General features: G+C 37.1%; 1 pseudogene; it reads left to right on the forward strand.

The window, feature by feature from the left end:
• The first annotated feature begins 398 nt into the window (after positions 1-398).
• On the forward strand, positions 399-11,967 carry LOC110653297 (meiosis-specific protein ASY3-like; annotated as a pseudogene).
• The last annotated feature ends 4,068 nt before the right edge of the window (positions 11,968-16,035 follow it).

Consider the following 16,035-nt stretch of genomic DNA (forward strand, 5'->3'; position numbering starts at 1 on the left):
TTACCTTTTTTTATTTTAAATAAAAAGAATTGAAACTCATACCTAAGTTTACTAAGTGAGTGATATATTTTTAATTATTAAATTAAATTAAAATAAAATAAATAATTTAAGTGTTATAAATTATAAAAAATAAGAATGAGCGTATTTAATATAAATTCTATTTCACATGACAATAAATTTAATAATTATTATATCAAATATTTCTAACAAAATATATGGTAAAATTATATTCACATGAGTTGGAGCTTTTCACAACGACATCCAATGAAGGATTATTATTATTATTATTATTATTATTATATAACCTATTTAATATTTAATTTATAATATTATTTTGCATGTGATAAGTTTTATTTATTTATTTGTTTTTTTATTTTTTCTCAACTGTGCGCCTCGAGTAATCTTTAGAACCAGCCGGCCGTTACAAGCACACAATTCTCATTTCCTGCCCCATTTATGAACCTGTCTTCTGAAATCACCAAGCAAAATCTTAAAATCCTGTCTCCCTCTCAATTCTTCTTCCCATCGAGTGAAATTTTGAAGAAGCTCAGAGCTTATTTCTACCAAATTACTTGTAGGTGATTTCATTTATTATTCCCATATTTTGCTCGTTCCTTTCAATTTTTTTATTTTTTGTATTATTTTTCTTTGAAAACATGATCTCCGTTTACTGTACCGAGATCCAAATATGTGATTGCTTGTAGCACAGTGAAGTATCTACTGTTGAATTTTTTGAATTTCGCTTTATTTTTCGTCGGATTTTGCCAGTTTGGTGATTGATCGGCGAGATTCAAAACCTGCTGTCGCTTAAAATTTTTAACGCTTGAACTTGAATTTTGTGTTTTCTGCATCTCAATGTGAATTTGATGAGTACATTGCTGAGGCTGTGAGGAATGTTGGATCAGTAAAGCAGGTGTTGGTTATTAGGGTTTGTGGTATTTTATTTTATTTGTTCAAGCTCATAAGTGGTAATTTAAGAAGATCCATGTTGTTTTGATCCAAGTTTATGAAGACTAGATCGATCACATTGACTCTTTATTTACATTAACCATTTTCTTTTTCATTTTCACGCTGCTTGGATGGCTAGAAAGCATTGTCTAAGAAACTAACGTTTAATGCCTCGTACCATAAATTGTGCTAATTTCTCAAAAGAACAAAAAAAGGGTCATTTTCTGAGCCAAACAAGTGAATATGGCTGATTTGAGTAGAGGATTTTGCAAATTTTTCATAATTTTTTTTTCTTCACCAACTAAACCAAGCTGTAAACTGTTGTTTCTATTGTTATGATTATTTTTCGTCAGAATGTATGAGCCCGTTTGAATTTCTTTGGTTTCCTTTTTAGGTTGCGGCATCTAATGGCATCAATTTCATACCTTCTCAGCTGAAACCACAAAATGGAGGTTGATAAACGACAGAATTTACAAGACGTAAGTAGTGAAAATTCCACTTTTAAGATTTAACTGCTGATGGAAAGTGTTGGTACTTCTTAGCCAATGTTATGCAGTGAAAGGTTTCTTATTCACTTCTTTAATATATCATAGCCATTTGTTGTTGAGCCTGAATAGTTTCTTGTGTATTTATTAACTCCAATACTGTAACCTGTAGCTCATAAGTGGATGTTTTTATGGCATTGATCCATTAGCTGATCCTCAATTTCTCTATGAAGAAATTAATGTTGTTTTTATTTGGAATGGTCAGCTGCATGTGGCTATACATAACTTGATTTGATTTGATTTAGAATTTCCATACTGTGCAATTTTAAAGTGTTGCTTTCCCAATGAAATTTTATTAGCTTTGAAAGGCTTGAAATTAATTTAGCTCTAAAATCTTCATTAAGAAAGGAAAAAATGTTGAAATTCTGTCTAATCTTCATTGAGCAAGCAGCAGAAAGCAATGGAATTTCCAGGAAAGTTTGCAGTTTAGTAAATAAATGGGTGATGCCTTGATAAAACATGTTTCAGGATCGTATGCACGACCTTTGCAGTTTTGGCAGCAAGTATCATCCATCCAGTCAATCTAGAAAATTTTCAATTGGAATTATGATAGACTTACTGGCGAAGAAAAGATCTGAAGCTTCAAAGGAAGATGAGATTATTGCATCAAATGCAGAAAGGAAAAATTGTATTAAAGAAAATTACGCAGAAAGGAAAAATTCTAATAAAGAAAATTATCTTGAAAATAAAAACAAGGGGAAAGATGTCATTGATGCTAGTGAAAGGAAACAAACTGAAGCTCCAGAGATAGCCACTTCCCCATGGATTACTACTAGATCCTTTCACCAAAAAACGTCAACGTCACAGACTCTTGGTTTTGCAATAGAAGGTTCCAATTTACCAGCCACCAGTGAGAGGAGGAAAAAGTTTAGCAGAGCACAGGATGCACCAGTAACACATTCAGTAAAGCCTTTTGCAAATGAGATGTCAGTTTTATGTTCTGCTTATGGCATGCAGAAGAAGTTTGATGGACTTACCTACGAAAGGAAGGGAGGTAGGGATGGGAACTCACAGAGGGAAGACGAATTTAGATTTGTAACTGCACAGGAAGTCCTTGTGTCTGATAAAGCAGTGGCAGAGGATAACAAAGAAGATAGAAGAACTAAAACTCTGAGAATGATATTATGGGAGATATTGGGAACTTTTTATCCACCTAGAAGTCAGCCCTCTAATTCTCAGGCTCGTGATGCAGGTGCTAATAATTTAAAGCTGGAGCAAACACATCATCAAAAGGGTGATGCATTTTTCCAGCCTCTTCATAATTCAGACACCATAGAAACTGTTTTTGAAAATCCTGATTATACTGTGACGAGATCAATAACTTGTTCTTTGATCCGAAAAAAGTTTCAACCAAAGTGCAACCAGTAAAGACTAAAACAAGCCCTTTATCCAGTTACAGAAACAAACTTCAGGAGAAGAATTTCTTCTCATTTGAAGAAGAATTGTTTGTACAATATGACCTAGAAGCATTACACATTTATGAGGATTTAACCCAAAATCGTTCAGAGTGGAGAAAGCGAATCCATATAGCCGATCCCAAATTTTTGGGATAAAGGCTTAGTTGAGTTGAGTTGAGTTGAGTTGAAGAAGAATTGTTTGGAAATGGAGATGCTGTTAGTGGTGGCTTCACAATATCTAAAAGAAAGAAGGGTAGGAGAAAGAGTTCTGGCATTGAGCCACATAGGATTCACTTCACTGACAGCAACAATACAGATGAGATTCAGGCGGCAACTCATAGGAGTGAAATGCCACCACCTGCTGAGACTGAGAAAGCATCTTCACTTAGTGATAAAATGGGAAATTTTCATGGCTTTTCACCTCAAAGTAAAGGACAGTGCATTGAACAGAAGAATACAAACCAAGAAGGAGATTCCCATCAATCTCCAAGGAAAGATTCGCATCGGCTTTCGCGGACAAACAGGGTGGATCTGCAGGGGGATTTTAGCAGTCCAGCAGTGCCAGAAAATGAGGATCAAAAAGGAGATTTTGGTAATCCTTCCTTAAAGTATATTATGGAAAGACAAGATGAATTCCAAAGTCCAACATTCAATTTAAATACTCCTATCTTAAACTCTTCCCCTAGCTCAACACCAAAAGCTGACCAAATAGAGAGGACTGTTTACGGTCCTTCCCCAGCAGAGGGAAGATTTACTGTCAGAAATATTCCCAGCTTCAGGACTTTGCGGTCTTCAAAGGCAGATTGTCACTCCCCAAATGCTAAAACAGAATCATCTGTATCCTTATTTATCTAAGAGTCTAGTTATGATAGTCTAATGGTATATGCATTGGTCCCCAATCAGGAGCATTATTTTATTATGCCTTAGCATTTTCATATTAAACTTCAGGACGATACCGTGGAGCATAAAGATTCTCCACCCTGCAAGCCATCACCTCTTACAGGAAGTAAAGTAGAAGACTGTTTTTCTGGATCATCATCTGAAGATGGGGACTCCAAGGGATTTGAAGAAGGTTCGGCAATTATTGAATATAATGAAACATTAATAACTTAGAGAATGTCTATTGCTGCCAAATTTCATTTGAAAAGCCAATATTAGAACTAGTTGCACTCATCTATTTGTTTAGTTAAGACTATCAGAAAACATAACTAATAATTTCTTTACACTATATACTGTAATTTTTCCCTTCTCACTCAAAGGGATTATATTACATGTAATCCTGAATCATTAATACTCTAATTATCAGTGTCAAGTGAAACAGCTATGACATCTTTATTCATGTTGTTTTGGGTTTCATCTTGCTCTTTCTGGATAAACATCACAAACTAAATTAACACTACAACCTGTCTTCTTATCTTCTTTTTTTTTTCACCTCAAAACAATCCAGTTCTAGATTTATTTAATTGACATGTGCAGATCATACTGAACAAGATGCCTTACATCGAGAAACTGCAACAGCTGATAGATCCACTTTCATGCTTTATCCAACTAAAAGGTTCTGCAATCATGAAGGCAAAGGTGTTTGCAAATTTGTCCCCACCTCACCCTATCCAAAAGGCATAACTTCTTTAACATATTAAATTATTAATACTTTGCACTCTTATCATCTCTGCTATACATATTGTTGTTATCATATTTCCTTCTTAACGTGTTCTTTTCTCTGTGCAAGAAATCATTAGGCACTGGTGAAAGTGGCTGGGACTTAGAGCCTTCAGAACAGTACCAAGAGAATGATTTGGAAAGTGTTTATTCTCTATGTTTAAAATGATAAATAAGAAATTTCAGATTGGATCCAGAATGTTCTTCTATTATTACATTTTATTGTGTGCTTCATACTTGATTTTGTTTTGGCATGACGACATATCAGGGTCATCACACTGTTTGTCTTGGCTTTAGAAAACTTCAAAAACAAAATGAAGTCAGTAACTAGAAAGAAATCCTCAATCAATCATCTTTTGATTGAGGTTATTGTGTCTGACAATTTATTCATTCCTTTCTAAATACTATAAAATAGATTTATTTGTGCACAAACAAAAATAGAAAATAGAAAAAAGAAACGGAATCCTTCAAATCTCATATTCCAACCGCATGATAAGTTTGGTAAGATTTTACATTAAATGCTTAGCATGGTTGCCTACAAAATTTCTTGCATCAGTTGTTAGATGATAATTTTGAATTATGACGCGGTCTGAATTTCTTATCAATAAAGTTATCATGTATCATGGTCATCTTGCGAGAGAATTGCAATTCAGACATTGACAGAATGTGGAATATCTTCAGAGAAAAAGACACTCAAATTTATTGGATTACTCGTGTATAAGGACCTAACAAACTCAACTCAACCGTGCGCGAATTGCTTGTTTATATGCATGCGTGTGTGTTTGTATACTTTTAATGAATTCTGAACTCAACTGATATAAACTCTTGGATTAAAGACTTCATTGATGTCTAATAAATGATTTCCATCTAATGGTGGTTCCTACACCATCGCACATGAATCGCGTGTTTATATATTCATGCACTGCACAAAAAACAGAGCTCAAATGCCACCCATTTTATTGTTATGGATAATTTTGACACTAGTGTCCAGCTTTTAACCAGGGATGAGACATTTTTTTTTTTTTTTATTTCCTTAACTTTTCAAAGGTTATACTGCTGTAGCAATCTACCAAGATCCTTTAATTGTCTGTGACTTTCTCTTTTAGGAACCTGAATGGTTGATATTCTATTCTATCATTACTGTTCTTTTTCCCTACAGAGCAACAAGAAAACATGAAGTTGATACATGATAATTCAAAGAAGATACACACCAACATCTCCAGGACTCTAAAAGCACAGTTGAAGAGCTAGAAAGGCACCATATTGACTTGAAAGGAACTGTGAAAAAGAAAAGTATGCCAACTTTTATTATAGTGAATATATTTTTTTATAGTGCAAATGCATCATTAAAATTCTTTTTAATATTTGCTATTTTTAATTATTGCATTATTTTAAATTAATAATCCTTAATTTCAGTGAGAGAGAGATGTATTGGTACAATAAAGTTTGGACATTAATAATTTTGGATATGTGATATTTGAGATTTCAGTTTGATAAAATAATCTGAAAACCTTTTCATGGGAACTTTTTTTTTTTTTTTTTTAAATTCCATTGAAGTTTTGAAATTACTTGCATAAATATTTGGAACAAAAAAAAAGTTTAATTGCAAAACCTTCACTCTTATGTAAATGATTTAGGAATGGAAACACATAGATGAAATACTTTGTTAGACTTGGTCAACACTTAGTGGCATGCAAGTGACTGATCGGAGACATGCATGTACTTGTTTCTCTCCCGCTTAGAGACAGGACAGAATGTATGTTACTCTTTTGGATAGCTAAAGCTACTTGATCTGGAACTATTGCATTAATTGATGTGGCATAAATTACTTTGGACGTAACTTGGAGTATTTGGCGAAACTGTTAATTAGTTTACAGCTTTTTATGATAGCTAACTCATCATCTTGATATGGTGGATGTTATGGATGTATATTTGTAGGCAAGACTTGATCCACAAGAGAATCCAGTCAATGGTGATAAGAATGGTAATAAATAAATTAACATCAAAAGTGAATTCAGCAGAATATCCTAATTAAGATATTACTCTAATTGTCAGTATATTATATTATGATCTTAAATGTTGATTTCCAATAATAGAGAATTTCATATGAAATTATATAATAATTTTTTTATAAGGAGATTAGATTATGAATAAAATATCAAGCAAAATTATTAATGCGTGTATCTGCAAGTATACGGCTCTTATCAAGTAATAGGGTGATAAGTAAAGTATCGTTACCACGAGGATTTGTCGTTTGAGTACCAAACTATGAATGAAGCGATTATTTGGGCTACTGATTGATGAATAAATGGTAAATGTAAATGAGCAAAGTAAATTAATGAATCTAATTGGAATGGGTAAAGAGTAAGTAAATAAATTCTAAATCTAGATGCAATTGAACTAAATTAATAATAAGTAATTTAAATCAAAGTCTAATTATGATAAAAATGATTTCAGAGTTGAGGGTTTATGCATAAATTAATTGGGATTTGTCTTGGATATTTCAATTTTAAGGGAAAATAGAGTTTGAAGGTGATTGATTTTAAATTCCTTTGATATCTTTTTTAAGTAAACCAAAGTGTGTTCTAAAATAATCAAACCTACTTTCGTATGATATTTGATTACTTTAAAACCCATTAAGTTTTATAACCAATCATTAATTCCTCTTAAAACTCTAATTTATTTCTAAATCTAGGTAATTTTAAGTTTCAATCCTTGACTATCTATCAATGACCTTCACCTTTCGATCCTTCAATCAAATATTAACACAATACCCAATGGGTACCAACATTAGGCAAGTAAATCAAGCACACAAGAAAGGAATCAAAACTCATATTTATATAAAATATGAAAATAACCAGTTTAAATCCACAAATTAATCTAAAACATATTTCCCAACTCTGAAATTCAGAGAGTTTACTCACTCGTGTTGGTATTTATAAGAGAAATTAATTGAAAAGTAAAGAAAAACATGATAAGAGGACTAAAAATAGAAAAATCCAAGTAGAAGAATCCAAAACTCTGATTTCTGGAGCTTCCAGAAATGGTTGCAGCAGCTCCTCTTCCTTAGAATTAATGGCGACCTTCTCCTTTTCTCTCTCTGTAATTTTTCTTTCCTTTTTGTTTTTATTGTTTCCTCTTGTGGCAAAAACTAGAAAATAATGCATTTATATGGTCCCAAAAGTTGCCCTAAAAATAGACAAGAGCCAAAGAGTGGATAGGAAATGAGGTATAGAAATATCCAAGTCAGCAAAATTATTCACATTTTGGGCAGTCTGTTTAGGGTACTGCTTACCCAAAGCAACTTCTTCAGCAATTTTCGGCCTGCAGTGTGCGCTGTCTGCTTAAGGTTAAGTAGACCCTCAACAAATCTCAGCAAGTTTGGAATAAAATGAGCTTTTCTGCTCTTGCTTGACTTTCAGCTTGACCTGTATTGCACCTTAAGCACTGCTGCTTACTCTAAGCAGGATCTTAAGCAATTCTCAGCAGGTTTTGGGATGAAAGCTTGAATGTGTAGGATTTAAGCTGTGCTTGACTTGCAGCTTAAGGTTAAGCAATATGACATACCCTGAGCAGCATCATAAGCAAAGTCTCAAGCAAATTTCGGCTAATTTGATCTTTCAAGGCTTTGATTTCTTCAACTTTCCTCCATGCTTAAAAAACTCTAAATTTCTTCAAATCACTTCCTAATGCACTCATTGACCCTCAGTTTGCCACAAAAACCTATTAAAAACAATAAAATTACAAAAATCAAATATAAAGTAACTAAAGTTAACAAATAAGCTAAAATAAAGTTAAAAATATAAAATATACTAAAATATAAGGATAAAATGGATGCAAAACTACCCTAAAATGCTTATATGAAATGAATGCAACAATTATCTCAATTGTTTTGTGAGGTTTGAGACTCTCTCTTAACGAGTCTTGAGATTTTGGGCTCCCTCCGATGAGTCCTACTTTTCTATCACCATAGGTCCATCAAGAGGGAGAAACCGCAAAAAGGGAAAGGTTGCAGGTTCTGAAGAAGACTTCATAGTTCATCACCCCGTGACTCGATCCTTGACTCATGAATATAACAAACTGGTATCAAAGCCAAACATGGGGGAATTCTAAAAAACTGCGAGCCCTTATCCGTGAGACATCAGAACAAAATGTAGCAAGAGTTGCCCAAGTAGAGGCATAAGTTGAAGATTTAACTTAGCAATTAAAAGAATTCATGTCAGCCATGGGAGGAACCAATGGAAAGGGAATGGAAACTAAGATAAGTAGTAGTTCCTCACATTTGAATATTGCTACAGGGCTGGAAGAAAGAACGGATCCATGACAAATTGGATGTGTGGTGCAGAGGTATGCCAAGTTGGACTTTCCAACTTGTGATGGTTTAGATGATCCCTTAATCTGGCTCCATCGTTGTGAGCAATTTTTTCTTAATCAGAAGATGCCAGAAATAGATAAGGTGAACCTTGCAGCATTCCATACGACGGGAGAGGCATAACTCTGGTTCTACATATTAGAACAAGAAGAACCCCAACTATTGTGAAATGCATTCAAAGAATATTGCAATTTGAGATTCGGACCTACACTCAGTAGCAATCCTTTGGGTGATTTTGCTAATCTGTAACAGACAGGGATGGTAGAAGAATACCAACTTCAGTTCCATAGCCTCCTAGCTCATGCAACAACAGTTCGAGTAGATCAATAAGTTGATTTGTTCACTGCAGGCTTGACAGATTCAATCCCAATCAATGTAGAGATGCAAATCCTCCGAGTTTGGTAGCAACTATGAACCTAGCAAGAGCCTTTGAAAGAAAACAACAACTGGAAGAAATAGATAAATTCATGATCCAATACAAGAACAACACCTATTTCATCAATTCTGCCTATAACTAAGGCTACTAGCTCATTACAAAGTTCCAGTTTATGAAGTGTTTTATCTCCCTTTATTAAAAGATTGAGTGGTTCTGAGATGGCTGAATGAAGAGCAAAGGAGTTGTGCTATAATTGTGATGAAACATATTCCTCCAGGCATTATTGTAAGAAATTGTTTTGGCTGGAGATGATGATTTAGAAACCGCAAAAAGGGAAAGGTTGCAGGTTCTGAAGAAGACTTCATAGTTCATCCCCTCGTGACTCGATCCTTGACTCATGAATATAACAAATTGGTAGCAGAGCCAAACATGGGGGATTCCAATGAACTGCGAGCCCTTATCCGTGAGACGTCAGAATAGAATGCAACAAGAGTTGCCCCAGTAGAGGCACAAGTTGAAAATTTAACTTGGCAATTAAAAGAATTCATGTCAGTCATGGGGGGAACCAATGGAAAGGGAATGGAAACTAAGATAAGTAGCAGTTCCTCACATCTGAATATTGCTACAGGGTTGGAAGAAAGAACGGAGCCATGACAAACTGGATGTGTGGTGCAGAGGTATGCCAAGTTGGACTTTCCAACTTGTGATGGTTCAGATGATCCCTTAATCTGGCTCCATCATTGTGAGTAATTTTTTCTTAATCAGAAGATGCCAGAAATAGATAAGGTGAACTTTGCAGCATTCCATATGACGAGAGAGGCACAACTCTGGTTCTATATATTAGAACAAGAAGAACCCCAAATATCGTGAAACGCATTCAAAGAATATTGCAATTTGAGATTCGGACCTACACTCAGTAGCAATCCTTTGGGCGATTTGGCTAATCTGAAACAGACAGGGATGGTAGAAGAATATCAACTTCAGTTCCAGAGCCCCCTAGCTCGTGCAACAACAGTTCGAGTAGATCAATAAGTTGATTTGTTCACTGCAGGCTTGACAGATTCAATCCCAATCAATGTAGAGATGCAAATCCTCTGAGTTTGGTGGCAACTATGAACCTGGCAAGAGCCTTTGAAAGAAAACAACAACTAGAAGAAATAGATAAATTCATGATCCAATACAAGAGCAAAACCTATTTCATCAATTCTGCCTACAACTAAGGCTACTAGTTCATTACAAAATTCCAGTTTATAAAGTGTTTTATCTCCCTTTATTAAAAGATTGAGTGGTTCAGAGATGGCTGAATGAAGAGCAAAGGAGCTGTGCTATAATTGTGATGAACCATATTCCTTCAGGCATCAATGTAAGAAATTTTTTTGACTGGAGATGATGATTTAGAGGAAGCAACGAGGCAAAGGGACTATAGGTGGTTCATAGTCTTATCCTACCGTTAAGCTTGAGGACAAACTCTTTCTCTAAGAAGGGAGTGATGTTTTGGATGCATATTTGTGGGCAAAACTTGATCTGCAAGAGAATCCAGTCAATGGTGATAAGAATAACAATAAATAAATTTGCATCAAAAGTGGATTTAGCAGCAGTAACTAATTAAATGTTGATTATATTAAAATATTACTCTAATTGTCATTATATTATATTATGACTTTAAATGTTGATTTCCAATAATAGAGAATTCCATATGAAATTATGTAATAATCTCTTTTTAAGGAGATCAGATTATGAATAAAATATCAAGAGAAATTATTTGAAATTATCTCAATTGTTCTGTGAAGTTTGAGACTTTCTCTTAACTAGTCTTGAGGTTTAGGGCTCCCTCCGAGGAGCCCCACTTTTCTATCACCATAGGTCCATCAAGAGAGAGAAACCGCAAAAAAGAGAAAGGCTACAGGTTCTGAAGAAGACTTCGTAGTTCATCGCCCTGTGATTTGATCCTTGACTCATGAATATAATAGTGGAATTACTAATAAGATGAATGAACATGATATTATTTACAGAAACTCAGTTTAATTTACCTGATAATAGCAGAAGCAACACACCAGAAGCTTCTTGTGAAAGTGGAAGAAATGCGCACAGAAGAATCTCAGCCGTGCACAAAGCAAATTTTCTGCTTCTGTTTATCTAGAGCAAAGGCATGTTTTTAACCATATGAAAATATTGTTTGGCACCCTAGTCTATTGGCTTCCTGCTTCTCTTGAAATATTGCTTTATGTTGGCATTCAACGGCCTGATGCATAATGTCAAGATGCTGATCAGCAGCCTAAGATATTGATGGTTGGAATCTTCATTCCTGGGTCTCACATACTAGTTTTGCTCAATACATAAGTTAATGAATTAGCACTTCTCATGATACATAATCTTGCGGAGCTTGATCCTCTAAATGTACACCTTTAGATATCTCTAACTTTAAATTTAAATCAATGTATACCTGTTTAAGGTCCTATATTGTCGAAGATTGTGTTTGAATGACTCTCTCTCTCTCTCTCTCTCTCTCTCTCTCTCTCTGAGGTGCTTTTTAGCTATTATAATTGGAAGAAAAGCTTATGAATCTAACACGCTGCTTATTGCCCACATTTGTTGCAGTCGGCAAGGGAAAAGATGATTCAACTGCAAAATGTTATTGCTGAGCGTTTGAATGAGGGTAGTCTAAGTTGACATTATTCAACCACTAGCTAGCGTCACAGACGCCTGTAAGGTTTGATTTCTTTATTCTCTACGTTGCCTTTTATGCAAACCTTTAATGTGTGATTCTATGCAATATTTACCGTAGTTGAGTTAAAACCATGTCAGATCGCAAAAGTCTGCTTCAGAAATATTCACTTGAGAAAGAGAAAACGAAATTGGGGACACTTGGTACTTAATACACGGAACCGATCTCTTATCTGTATGCCATTGCAGATTAGTTTAATTGTAATTGTCCAAGTCACTGTAATGAATTTTTCCACTTATAACAAGCACTTCTGGCACTTTGGTGGCCTTTAATTTCTACAAGCAGTTATAAGAGAGATCGACTGATGCACAACTTCACCTAATATATCTGAGAGGTACCCCAACTAAATTAATTTTCTTCGAATACCTACGTTCACCTAACCAGCAGGGAACACAGGCGTGTTCCATGTTCCAACCGGAGTTTCTGGAGAAAGGTTTGGGTCTTCATATTTGGGTCTTCATAAATCTTGATTTCAATAATGAAGAAATATGAGTGGTTTATATATGAATTTTATAATATATATAAAAAAAAATCAGTTTTAGCAAGTGTCGACACCATATTTTGGCCGATCCCTAGAATCAATAAAAATTCTTCTTTGAACAGCTAATCACGTTTCCGATCCCTCTTTGATAGGCGGTCACATTTCCGATCTCTCCTCACAAAGAATTGAATTAATGCTGAGTCCTCATATTCATTAAGCCTCGCCGATCTCTCAAATCATTTACCGACCTCTCAAACCCGTTGTCGAATTTCCGGACCACAAGTATATTCCCGATCTCTGTTGATAAATAAAATGAATCGGCACTAGATCTTTTCCTACCGCTTTATTGCCGACCTCCTTTCGGAAGATTAAGAGCTAAAGTTTTGTGTCGGTTTAACGAGGGTTCCGATCTTAAGTGTTCAAGTTAAATTTTCAATTTTAATCAAGTCCCGTTCAGCATTTCTCCCCCACCGATCTCATGCTTATTGTGCTTTCCGATCTTTTATACTTAGATTAATAATGGCATTTAGTTCATGTTTCGCTATGCTCATACAATCAAATACTTAGGCAATTCAAAGATTTTCCAATCGCATCCATTCATTGAACAAAAGAGATATTCCATTTCATTTCATAATTTGTACAAGTTATTCGTGGGATCACCTCACTGATTTACATTCTCGCTCACTCTCTCTCTTCCTCGCCCACCTCCTCACTATCTTCACCATCGCCCGGAGCCAGTCGTCCATCCAAGAGAAGTCCTCTTCAGATAGCGCTTTGGAGTTCGGCCAAGAGATCCTTATGAGCATTCACATAGGCTCCATTCTCGACACCATCTCTTCATCCTTTTCCTTAAGCTCTTTGTCTTTCTCCGAAAGCTCCTTATCCTTCGCGTTAAGCTCCTCTACAAGTTGAGCGACTGAGCGCTTGGCCTCAAGTGCCCGGACTTCTCTCGAGAGCCCGTTCACTTTCACCAAGTCACGAGACCTTCGCCACCGGTCTTCATGGTACTTCGCCCGTCCCTCGACTTGAGATATATAATCCCGAGCGGATGAGAGTTGGGATCGGAGGGAAGCCAATTCCTGATTTTTCTTCCCGACCTCCTTACCCAGGCGCTGAATCTTTTCCCGAATCATGGTCTGGTTCACCAGACACTCCACGTTTAGGCTCATGGTTCGAGTCAAGATATCATCGAGACCACTCCGGGATAGCCTGTCCCGATCCTCCTGAAAGAAGATGGTAGATCCCAGGACTTTGGCAAAATCGGAGTTCTCCCTAACACCCGGTTATTCTTCAAGCGATGATCAAGATTTGAGCGCCACGAGAAGAGGTCCTCCCAGAAGCTTCAGTAGGCTCCCTTTCCGTGCTTGGAATAACTGAGAGAGGCGGGGGCTGCTCTTCCGATCTAGGAGGAGATCTGACAGCTTCAGTGGTCGGCGGACCCGAAGGTTGAGGTGGGTCTCTTTGTATCTCCCCAGGTTCGTGACCGGGTGTTTGAAGTCGTTCAACGCTTCATCTCCTTTACTTTCCTAAGATCTCTTTGTCCTTCTTCCGCTTCCTAGAACCTCACCACCCGCCATACCGCACAAAGAAAAGGTTAGTGAGATCTCTAAGGTCCCGAGAACCGAGATATAGAAAATACCAATGCCGAGGTCGAGAGCGGAAGTTCGCAAGCTTGGCCGGTGATCGCTGCATGGTCCAATGGTGCGCTTCAGCCACCGCATGTGACAGGAATATTTTAGAGTGGCGGCCCGACTTTTCACCCATCACTATTGAGCTTTCCTCTTGACTCAAGGTAATGTGCTTCTGGAGTGGCCCCGGTACCACCAACTACGAGGAAAGTCCTCAAAGCGGCTCTGATCTTTACTCCTCGTAATGAAGAACCTGGTTCTTCCAATTCTTAAGGGATGAGGGCGATCGGAAAAGAGTCCGCAATGAGGCTTCACCTGAAAGAACCAAAGGTTCGCCATCCTTTCTACGAGTTAGTCCATGTAGCTCGGCGAACACCTTAGCCGTAGGTCCGATTCCCTTAGCTCGGCATAGACCTCTGAAGCAACCAAGATCCGCCACGAGTTGGGGTGGATTTGAACAATGGATACTCGGTGAAATTTTAGGACCTCCTTATAGAAATCGTCTGAGGGAACCTCGACCGCCTTTAATCGCTCCTCGTACACCATAACCATGTCATTCTCTTCAAAAGAGTGATCGACCAAGATCGCCATTGCACTTGATCACCATATGAATCAGACAAATGTTGTATTCTTGAACAAACGATTGCAGATCGGATTCTCAAGAACCGACTTAAGCTCGTTTATAGGAAGGGTCTCTCTCCTTGAAGGTGGTGCAAGCCTTGATGGTATGACCCGACCCGACTGGAGCAGAGACCCTAGGGGTTTAGGTTGCACGCTGGGCCCGATCGCTTCTTCTTCATCGACGATGACCATGAGAACCGAATGGAAGGAGGGCTCGCCGCTCTCGACCTTCTGCACCGCCATTTTCAAAAAAACAAAGAACTTAAACTAAAAGAGGATTAAAGCCCTTACCGAGTCCGATCGGCCTAAGAACTGGAGAAAAGGAGAGAACTTCAAGTTGCGAACAAGAGGTCGAGAAAGGAATGAGAGAACAATCGCTAACCCTCCCACCCCTATTTATACTAGTCCGAGCATTTAATGCTCGCGGTTCTAGGCAACATCGATTGGTGGGACTCGACAATGTTCTCAAATAACCGAATGTTCTCGAGATCTAATTAGAGATCGCATAATGAGTTAAAAATTTTGAATAAAGGATCGCTTAAGGGTCATTCGTAAAGAATCGATTGATAATCACATCATAGATCGGAAAATAATCAATGCAAAATAATAAGATGATAACCGACAAAGTAAAGTCTTTATTTTCAAGAGATCGGATTACATCATTTGGGCGATCTCTAGGGATCGGATTACAATAAAGGTCTAACTACATCATTTGGGAGATCTCTAGAGATCTGATTACATTGAAGAATTACATCATTTGGGCGATCTCTAGAGACCGACGAAAATCCTATCTGAAGGGGCCGATCTAAGGATCAGTTTATAACTGATCCCAAGGATATTGCCGACCGGATGCTTCATCCGCTGTCGGAACACCCAATGTGGATCGACCGCCGAACACTCAATGTGATGAGAAGTCAATGAACTCGCTTGAGCAACTCGAGATCGGCATAACCGAGGCCCGCACACGGATCGGTCAAATCCAGCTTCTCTCACCATCGCCAATTAGGATCATCCAATCACCGGATCAGAATTTTCGGTGAGAAAGGAAATCCATCGAAAAGATCAAAGCCTCGCTTATAGCCGAACTTCTACCGAGCAAATAGAACAAGGTAAGTAAGAAATGAAGAGAGGAAAGTCGATGAAGAAAATGTCTCCGACAGTGGGTATATATAGGGAAAATGAGCATTTATTGTCGAGGAAAACGGCGCACGCCGAGAATCGAGATGCAATTAATGCTTGGACCGAATCCGCATCGATCAAGGGATAAAAGAGATCGGAGATAG

The sequence above is a fragment of the Hevea brasiliensis genome, chromosome 9 (assembly GCF_030052815.1).
Source record: "Hevea brasiliensis isolate MT/VB/25A 57/8 chromosome 9, ASM3005281v1, whole genome shotgun sequence".
Taxonomy (NCBI): domain Eukaryota; kingdom Viridiplantae; phylum Streptophyta; class Magnoliopsida; order Malpighiales; family Euphorbiaceae; genus Hevea; species Hevea brasiliensis.